Genomic DNA, 11,197 nt, shown 5'->3' on the forward strand with positions numbered 1-11,197 from the left:
TGCTAATTTTCACTGGAATGCGGTGTACATGTGAAATGATTTGACCAATAGGGATGCTTTTGTATAATTTTTTTGCCCATTATTTTACACTGTTTGGTTCGCGAGTGGAGCATTAAATGATCAAAAAAAATCAATGTTGGTAAATGACCCGTTTGGAATAGAAACACTGTGGTAAATTTTAGATTGATCTTTTCTAAATTTAGCCCCTAATTTCTGTGTTCCCAACTGGGTGCACTACTGAATTATGCACATTGTGCAGCACGTGTGTTTTCCAGAAGAACCACAAGATGGCGGAAAAGATCATCACTTTATTCAACAACTTTTATTATCTGTCCAGAAATAAGACTGAAGACTAGTTGCCTTGAAATCCTTTACTCCAGTTTAACTGATTCTTTACTTAAAATAATAACTCTTATTATTTATTCTAATATTTACTTAAAGGGAAACCTTGTAAAAGAAAATGATGTCTTAATTTTATAACTTTTTTAAAATGTGTGCTTTTAGTATTAATCTGTTTTATGTCATTTGCATAGGTGTGCGCACATTGAGTGTTAGGGGTGCACAGGCACCCCCTAATGCTGTGCCCACCCTTATGAACATCTCTGCCACTAACAATATCAGCAATACCCTTAACCAAAGACTTTTGCTTTTTAGAACTGTATTCCAATTAAAGAAGCGCCCATCAATCAATTATATGTGTGTTTGCATTGTTAATTGTATTAGACCATTGGTTCTCAAACTCAGTCCTCAGGACCCCACACAGTTCATGTTTTCCAGGTCACCCAGCAGGTGTTACTCACTGACACATTTGAAAAGAGCCACAGGTGGAGTTAATTATTTCACTTTTGATTCTTTGAGGAGACCTGCAAAACATGCACTGTGTGGGGTCCTGAGGAATTGAGAACCTGTGTATTAGACCATTGTCATATCACTAAATATCTGCGTCATCCATATATGTTTATGACTTTATTTGCATGTACTGTTACACAGAGTAATTAGAAGATTAAACCTGGAATAGGCAGGAGATTATGGTGTGGATGAGAGATGTTTTATATTATACCGAGTGCCAATAGATGATGGAAGACATGCCTGATTGGCGGTGTTAGGTGGAGCTATGCACACTCCTTTGACAGTGCACCCCCTAATAAAATGTGCTGCGCACGCCTATGGTCATTTGGATATGCCACTGGTTTATTTTGTCTTGGCCAGGTTTTAGGGGAAGTTAAGGACCTTAAGGCAGAAAGCACCAGCAAAAACTTTCAACCAGAAGCTCTTTTTGGGCCTTCTATTGGATGGATTTGGAAAAAAACTTTAATAAACTGTAATAAATTGACTATAATTCAATTACCTGAAATAACTGATTGAAAGAACCATAACTCAATGAACATAACTGACAGAAATTAAGTTGAGAATACATAAAATTGTGTGTACAAAAAAGCCTTGGAATTAGTGGTCTCAGTACTCAGTAGGGGAGTGAGTGGGGAGTGGGCTGCACCCAGGTGACCCCAAAATACAGGCTCCTCCAAATGGCAGGAGCAGGGTCCTGCATTGTGACATTACTCCTGCAGCACCAAGCTAAATGTAAAACCATTTTAGACCTTCTTATTTACATAATTTATTAACCTTATTGCATTAGTGATTGCTGTCTTCTAAAAATATAATTTCTGACTATCAGTGCTAAAAAAATAATTCAAGTATTTTGAAGAAATCAGAAATAGAAACAAAACAATATACAGTATATATATATATGTAGGTATGCTATTTTTGCACTAATATACGTTTTTGGAAATTCCCAGAGTGCCGCTGTCTGCTTCTTGGCCTACTCCTGCACAACTGTTCCGGAAGGCACCTGGGTCCCTGACCAGCTGGGGGAGTGCCAGGTCTACACACACCTTGCTATATATATATATATATATATATATATATATATATATATATATATATATATATAGGTACTTATGTAATATCTGGGCTGCCGATTTCTAAATCGGGTACATCGCATCGCATCGCATGCGACCATCGGATGCGATGCGATGCGATGCGATGACCCGATTTTTCCATAGGAATCAATGTTAAAATGGACTGAGTCCATTTTAACATGGAATTCAATGGGAAAAAGGGGTCCTTTTCATACCCCTACTATCCAAGTGGGCATGGAGTTGGATATAAACCTGTGGCGAGCGTAGCGAGCCACCGAGCCCGAAGCGTGGCGAGCGTAGCGAGCCCCGCGAGGGGACACAGAATACCGTTCACTCGCCACGCTTCAGGCTCGGTGGCTCGCTACGCTCGCCACAGGTTTATATCCAACTCCATGCCCACTTGGATAGTAGAGGTATGAAAAGGACCCCTTTTTCCCATTGAATTCCATGTTAAAATGGACTCAGTCCATTTTAACATTGATTCCTATGGAAAAATCGGGTCATCGCATCCGATGGTCGCATGCGATGCGATATCGCATCGCATCGCATCTGATTGTATGCCTTAACTTAAGGCATACAATCAAAAAATCGGCAGCCCAGATACTACATAAGTACCTATATATATATATATTAGAGATGAGTGGGTCAGGATCTCCGGGATCCGACAGATCCGAATATCGCTATCCGAGTCTGGATCCGAGCTGGCTCGGGAGTTCCCGCCTAAATTCCGGACCGAAAACGAGGCAAAACGTCATCATCACGCTGTCGGATTCTCGCGGGATCTGGATTCTATATAAGACACACGCACGCCCCGCCATCTTTACTCCAGCATAGGAGAGGGAAGAGGGTGGTTGTGCTCTGTGCTGTGCTATAATAATAATATATTATTTTGCTGCTGCTCACTCGATTAGGGTCAGCAGGGGCTGCTGTGCACAAGTCCAGTGTACAGGGGCTGCAGTGGCCAGTGTACAAGGGGCTGTACAGGGGCTGTGTCCAGTGTGACAGGGCTTGTGTCCAGTGTGACAGGGCCTGTGTACAGTGTGACAGGGTCTGTGTCCAGTGTACAGGGGTTGTGTCCAGTGTACAGGGGCTGTGTCCAGTGTACAGGGGCTGTGTCCAGTGTACAGGGGTTGTGTCCAGTGTACAGGAGCTGTGTACAGGAGCTGTGTCCAGTGTCCAGGGGCTGTGTCCAGGGGCTGTGTCCAGTGTGACGGCTGTGTCCAGTGTACAGGAGCTGTGTCCCGGGGCGGTGTCCATTGTCCAGGGGCTGTGTCCAGGGTAATGTGCTGTGTCCATTGTCCAGGGGCTGTGTCCAGGGTGACGGGCTGTGTCCAGTGTCCAGGGGCAGTGTCCAGTGTGACGGCTGTGTCCAGTGTACAGGAGTTGTGTCCAGAGGCTGTGTCCATTGTCCAGGGGCTGTGTCCAGTGTGACGGCTGTGTCCAGTGTACAGGAGCTGTGTCCAGAGGCTGTGTCCATTGTCCAGGGGCTGTGTCCAGGGTGACAGGCTGTGTCCAGTGTCCAGAGGCTGTGTCCAGGGGCAGTGTCCAGTGTCCAAGGGGCTGTGTCCAGTGTGACAGGCTGTGTCCAGTGTAAAGTAAGAAAAATAAATAAAAGTAATAAATAAAATAAAAACACATTTTTGGAGGATGATGGCGGAGGAAATAGTGGGAGATCAGCAACCTGATAGAAGTGCTGAAGCTGCTACCACCAGTCATGACAAGGCCGATACCTCTTTGTATTTTTTGCTCTTTGCAGCATTTCTCTTTTTTTGGGATAGTTTATTAAACTGCCACCCTGTCTGCCCCTGCAGTGCTGCTCTGCTTCCAAGATGTGCCAGGTTGGAAGTGTAAGGTCCACACGTATGTGATGCCCACTGCTGTCGCTTAGCTCAGTCATCCAGCTACCTCGGTATACCCTTTTGGCCCAACTACAGTAAATGAAAACAATTTTGTAAGCTGTGAAGTGATCAAAATTTACTAGAAATGAGTGGAAACTAATGTTATTGAGGTTAATAATACTTTAGGGGCAAAAACAGGCCCAAATTCTGTTATTTTAGCCATTTTTAAAAACCAAAACCCACAACGGTGGTTTTGACAAAACCAATCCAGATCCAAAACACGAAGGGAGATCCAGATCCAAAACCAAAACCCGAAAAAGTGGCCACCGCACATCTCTAATATATATATATATATATATATATATATATATATATATATATATATATATGCACTCCATAGCGCCACCTCCCAAAAGGTTTTATGCTGGTGGTAGGCAACTCCAGTCCTCAAGAGCTATCAACAGTTAAGGTTTTCTAGATCACTGAGCTGGGGCGCAGGGGTATTCATTACATGATTTAAATGATCCACAGGTGGAGCTAATCACTTAACTTGTGATTCTGTGAGGAGACCTGGAAAATGTTAACTGTTGGTAACTCTTGAGGCCTGGAGTTGGCTACCTTTATGCCATGCTTACCTACTTTTGTGTGCTCCTGCTCCTTGGAGAAGCCCAGAGAAGAGACACTGAGCTGCAGTTTTGGGGCAGAGCAGATAATGAGATCATTAAGCCCCCCACAAGAAAATGCCATGATTTGTGGCTCAATTGAGAGGGGAGGGGCTAAAATGACACAAAATTATGCTATTAACCCCTTCCTGGACTGCCACGAATGCAGGACAATGGCCCTTATTCAGACCTGATCGCAGTACAAATTTGTTTTTAAAATGGGCAAAACCATGTGCACTGCAGGTGGGGTAGATGTAACATGTATAGAGAGAGTTAGATTTGTGTGAGTTATTTTGTTTCTGTGCAGGGTAAATACTGATTGCTTTATTTTTACACCGCAATTTAGATTTCAGCTTCAACACACCTCACCCAAATGTAACTCTCTCTGCACATGTTACATCTGCCCCACCTGCAGTGCACATGGTTTTGCCCATTTTGAGAACAAATTTGTACTGCGATAAGATCTGAATAAGGGCCAATGTGAGGTAGCGAGTGGGAGTTATGAGGATCAGGGGAAAAGGTGGGTCACTTGCTAACCTTTCCGGGGGGGGGGGGGGGGGGGGGGGCGGGGCGCAGTAGGCGGATCGATACACAGCACATATGAACCTGTTAACAGCCATAACCTGCTTCTGGGGGACTGGGCCCAGGACCTAATTCAGACCTTATTGCAGTATACATTTGTTCTCTAATGGGCAAAACCTTGTGCTCCACCTGCAGTGCAGCATGGTATTGCCCATTTTGAGGACAAATGTGTCCTGTGATCTAGTCTGAATTAGGCCCCCAATGCAGAGTAGTAAAATATGGAAGTGGCAAAATGGCGTGTTTTATTTCCGGTTTATTATGCAGGTAGGCTTAAGCTGTATCCAATTTATAGGTCTGTACACAGCACCATATTGGTTTAGTTTTGAGCTTCCAAACCACAGGATACTAAGTTGTCTGATGATGATATGATATCTTGATGGGTGAAAACAGACAAACAAAATGTTTTACACCAAGGAATAACCCAGGTTGGACCCAGGTCGGACCCAGGTCAACGTTGGTGTAAAAGGGGTCAACCCAGGTCCAGTAACACTGGTCTCCTACCCAAGTCCTGACCAGGGTTGAACACTGGTTGGACCTGGGTCGTGGGCGGTGTAAATGGTCCCAACCCAGGTTGGGACATCCGGGTAGTGCTGAAAGCATACCAGAAGTGCTGGACGCCTTTCCACAGTGCGCTGCAGTGGCAAAAGATAGCAGCCAGGAAGGATACGGGCAGTGCAAACGGAAATCATCATTGGATCATTTATATAATTAATTTTTTGTTTTTGTTTTTTTGTTTTTTTTTTGGGGGGGGGGGGGGGGCTGGGGGGAGCACATGTGAGATTCGGTCTGCTGCTGCAGGGGAAGGGGCTGGGGAGAGCACATGGGTGATGCTGAACTTTTATACCGCTATGTGTGCTTCAGCACTGAATAAAACTTTTTGAAAAATATTTTACAAAATAAACAAACCAACATTTTTCATGTGCTTGTCGTGTCTTTTAATTTTTATTTAAAATCATTGAGGGAAGGTTGGCTGGCAGTTTATCAGTCCTAAAATGGACATTTTTAATGTCATCTATAGGGAAAAGCAGTGCTGACCCAGGTTCAGTGTAAACGGCGCAGACCTGGGTCACAGTGCTGTGTAAATGGGGTATGAAGCTGGGTCCAACCCTGGAAACTCCTGTGTTCAAAGACCAGGGCCTGACCAGGGATTTTGGTGTAAAAGGGGTAACCTCTTTTCTGTTTGCTTTTACCAGTTAATTCAGAAAAATCCCCATTTGTAAATGTAGTACCCCAGAATTACTATAGGTTTCTCTTTATTTGTTTTGTATATTCTGTATGAGTAGGAGGATTTAATACAAATATTCTCTTCATAAGTTATGATGCTTGGCAGTGGTTTATATTGTGAAAGTGGGAGGAGTTAAGCAGATGTGCTCTCCTTTAATGCCAATGCTATGCAATTGTTAATATTGTGTTTATTGCTAAAATTGGAGGAGTTACACATAATGTAAGTGTTCTTCCTTAATGCTAATGCTTTACAGTATTTACCTGCTCACCTGTGTGCTACATTTAAAAGGGGATGTTTTAGTGTTAAGTTATGCACACTGCACCTTTCAAAACCTGTGCATCTCCTCTTTCTTGCCTTTGGTGTCACTCTCTGCTGTAATACTTCTAGCACAGTCTGATCTGTGTTTCAGCAGAGATGCAGACCAAACTGTGCTAGAATCACAGAAGAAAAACAAACAGTGAGTATCGCTTATTATGATAAATGACAAATCAATGTAATAATAATATAATTAATAAAATATTTGACTTGATCAATTGAAATAAAACTAATGTATTAAATGTATAAAAAACATTATTATAGCAAGACTCCAAGAAACAATAAAAAACGTATGTATCGGTTGGGACAATTGAAGGTTCAGAATAGAATAGCAGCTAGTTCCTGTGATGCTCAGAAATACAGTTTGCTTTTATAGGGTCTTCCAAATAAGGTCCTCCAGTAGAAATTATGGGTGACATTCTATGGGATGCGATTTCCGTTTTTTGGCGTTATTTAGACCACAAAATGGCGATATCGCATTTTTCATTGAAATCGCAAATTTAATGTGATGCGTTAAGGGACAGAAATCGCATATTATGTGCGTAAAGGTATGCGGACCCAAAGCGCGAGATTAATTCGCACTTTTATCGCATCCAGATGTTTTCCAATACAAAAGTATACAAACCGCTTATTTAATGCTATGCGCATTCGCAATTCGCACTTTTTAGGTGTCTAAATATCGCACTTATTTCAGACCTGGTTCTGTTTGGCGCATTTGCACAGAACTCATTTTGGCCAAGTGCACACATGGTTAATTTCAACACAGGTGCCCTCATTATCACTCACAAACACCCCTACATTAACCCCAACATCAGTAAGGACACCTGTGAGGGTTTATGATGTAGATTTTGATGACTATTTTCAAGTTGCTTATCTGTGATGTGTCCCATTTGGAGGAGCAACGCAGGAGGGAGGAAGCTGGCCAACAGATCCTGGTAGCCCCCCCACTACTGGGTACCCCACGTATGTATGGTGCTCGCCTGTACCTGGACTACCTGTCGGATCAACAGGTTGCGGGGATGGTTACGCTGACCCCCATTACCCTGTAGGAGTTATATGAGCAGGTGAGAGATGAATTGTACCATTTTGTAGGTGCCAACTATGCAGTGTCTGGCCAGCACAAATTAATGTGTGCCCTCTACTATTTTTCCACAGCCTCCACTCAGTGTGTGACCTCATGGGCCTTGGTGGTATCACCGGCCACTTTGTCTAAGCATTTTTCTCAACTGTTACTTGCTATAAAGAAGTTGTTGCGGACATACATCAGCAGTCGTAACTTTTCTGCTAAGCACATGTGCCCTGTACTCCAAAATGTACCAGTGTTGTAAGTGTACTCATTAACAAATTATTGACCAATACCATCTGTTTCCACCCACATTTAACCTAACACCAGTCCCCAACGGATGCACATGGTGGTGCTGACCTATCCCTTGCTGCTATCTACCTTCTAAGTACTGCTGATACATGTATGAATGAAGTTTGCAGTCAAACATGGCTCACTGGTGTTGTGGAACTACATGTGCCAGCATGCCCAGACACACTACAACCATTACAGTCCAAACCATGAGTGTCAGAGCCTGCTGGAATATGTAGATCCACAACCTTTGGCAGCCCAGGAGTTATACCACACTACTTTAGTGCAATTCCATAGTCATATACCATTACAATATGTTATAAATCACACATTAATTTATATTGAGAAAAAGACACAAACACAATGGTATGCGGTTAGCAATTTTTACTTTTTTTTTTTTTTTTGCTGAAGCATTCTGCATTTTGACATGTGGTAAATAACAACTGTGGGGCCATGTACAAAGATCTTTGGCATTTCAATGACTAAACACACTGATATAGCAGCTACCTTCTCACTGCATCAGGCAGCCCTACACCACTTCTCGACCCTGCACTAAGCCCACCACGGGTCCTCACACTACGACGGGGTGGGGAAGTGGGGGAGACACTTATTGGGGTGCTGGATACACTGCTGAGGGTTGATGCAGTGCCACCTCCCACATTGGCTTCCTGCTGCTGTATTTGGGCCTGCATAGCTAGTAGGGCATTGGTCTGCGCTGTGCATGTTTGGGTTAGTGCTGTTAGACTTTGCGCCAGGCTTCCAATATGCATATTCTGCTCCCTTATTGCAGCAGTTAGTTCTGCAAAACGGGTTGTTACTGTTGGCAATGCGCACTTGAGTGCCTACACCTACCCGTACACTACGTGCAATTTTGCGTAACTGAAGGAAGGTGTCACGCATGTACCCCTGTATATTACCTATTTGGAGGCTTTGGGAGGCCATGAATTCTAACTGTTTGTCCTTGAAATTAACCAAGGAGTTAGCTACTTGGGAAGCAGTAGCTGCTGTATGGGGTGGGTGGGTGGTTGGGGGTGGGTTGGGAGACACCCCACTTGGGGGAAGATCACTCTGTGACGAGGTCTGCATTTCTTCCTCTGCCGCAAAGGTGTCGACCGGATCAAGAATGATGTCCATTTCGTCTAGCACCAGTATTGAAGAATCTGTTGTGTTGCTCCCTAGTTGTATAGCACCTGTGGATACAGATGAAGAGGTAAGTATTGATGCATATATAGGCCACACTGTCATATACACTGTGTTACATAGGGCTATAGATGGCTGACGCACATACCTAGGGGTGTTATGCACTTACACATGTACCCCGTTACAGCATGTAACATTGACATTAATAATAAGTCACATGCCTAGCTCAGATTACATTCATTTCTGTAGCAATGTAGCAGCAGGAGCTGAATGTAGTTTGAGATCTTGTTGATGTAACATGGGTGTGTGTACTGTATGTGTAACGGGGTGTGGTTTGTTCATTTACCTGCTTCCGCAGATTCAGCAGCAACGGGCCTTCTTCTCTTGGATGCCGCAGCACTTCGGGACGGACAATCTGTACAAGGAAAGATGGACAGGCATTATGGACATTGCTAAGGCTAAGCATTTTCAGAAAACATGCATTGAATTTACAATAATGGACAATACCCAATGGATAAGGACTGCATTATATCTTGACCACCTTTTTTTGGTTTATAGTCAATTATTTAATTTAAAGCTTAGTAGTAAACTAGTTTACACATGCCAACTGTTGGTTAATCGGTGGTATGTAGGCATGGCAGCTAAACCACCAGTACACCACAGGGTTTTTCTACACATACATGTTAGTCCGCTAGAAAGAATGGTACACTGTTAATCAATAAGAGTAGTTGTGGAACTACAGGGCCCAGCATTATCAGCAATTTCAAAGTAGGAGCAGACATTTTCTTGTGCATGACCTTGCTGGGCTATGTAGTTCCACAGCAGCACTTTACAAAGCATAACAATACAAGTGCACATTACAGGTATAATACATTGGCATGTATGTTAAAGATTGCATGGGGTCACACTTACCAGCTCGCGGTGGCGTTTGTGGCCTGTCGGAATCCGCCACATGCATGCCAGGCAGGACCACAGGTGGGATGATGCGCTTCAGCTTGACCTCATACGCATTGTAGCTGACAGTGGTGGGGCTTTCTCCTCCAGTCCTGGTGGCCTCCTCCATCTCCAGGGCCATTTTATGTTTTAACTGGCGTTTTATATCGTTAAAACGCTTTTTCACATTGCGGACCAGGCGCTTGTGATTACTGACAGCGTTCACCGCCTGGGTGATGTCCTTCCATATAGCCCGTTTGCGCTGGGCAGTGGTCTTGTAGTTGCTTTTTCCAAGCAGACGCTCGAACACTGGCATGATAGCCCGGACAAGTGCCACATTTTCTTCATAGGAAAATCTAACCATCCGGCCACTTTTGGTGCGACCAGCTACCACCTCCTCCTCCTCCTCATTTTCACCACCAGCCATGTCGCCCTCCTCCTCCATGCCAGTGTCTTCCTCCTCCTCCCCAACATCTTCCTCCACCTCTGACATGTGGCCCTCCTGCAGCTGGTGTGGGGTATGGTCTAGGGCTTGGCTGTAGGATGGGGATGCCAGCGGATCCTCAACCTCCTCCTGCTGGGGCTGGACGGCCAGGGTCTGGGCTGAGGCTGGCTTTGCTGTGGCCATGCTGCCTGCCACACAGCTGCCTCTCACACTTGACTGGCTGCTGCCACTGCTCCCTCTGCCACTGCTCCCTCTGCCACTGCTCCCTCTGCCACTGCTCCCTCTGCCACTCCTCACTCTGCCACTGCTCCCTCTGCCACTCCTCACTCTGCCACCAACACCTCTTCCTGAACTCACGCTTCCACTGCTCCTCTCCATGCTCCTTACTTCCTATCAAAGAGTAAAATGGCGGCAATGCCCCTTTATATAGGGGGTGTGATGCATAATGGAGGGGACACAGGTGGGCCAATAGGTTGTGGGGTTCTTAGTGATGCGGAGACAGTTTTGTAAATCGCACTCCGGTTGGTCCAAAACTCGCACATGATCGGCGGAAGAAATCGCACTTTTTTGTTACTAAAATTTGCACCTCTTCGCCGCGAATCGCCCCTCTTCGCACTTTTCAGCCTCAAATGCGCATCACATTAAATAAGCGAATTTTGACTGAAAAGTGCGATTTAGAAAAATGCGATTTGCGGCGATGTGGTGCGCGAATAAAACATGCGCATTTAGCGCAAACCATAGAATCTCACCCTATATGTCAACAGTTAGATCCGGGCTGATTGGT

This window comes from Crinia signifera, chromosome 4 (assembly GCF_055691185.1).
Source record: "Crinia signifera chromosome 4, ASM5569118v1, whole genome shotgun sequence".
Classification (NCBI taxonomy): Eukaryota; Metazoa; Chordata; class Amphibia; order Anura; family Myobatrachidae; genus Crinia; species Crinia signifera.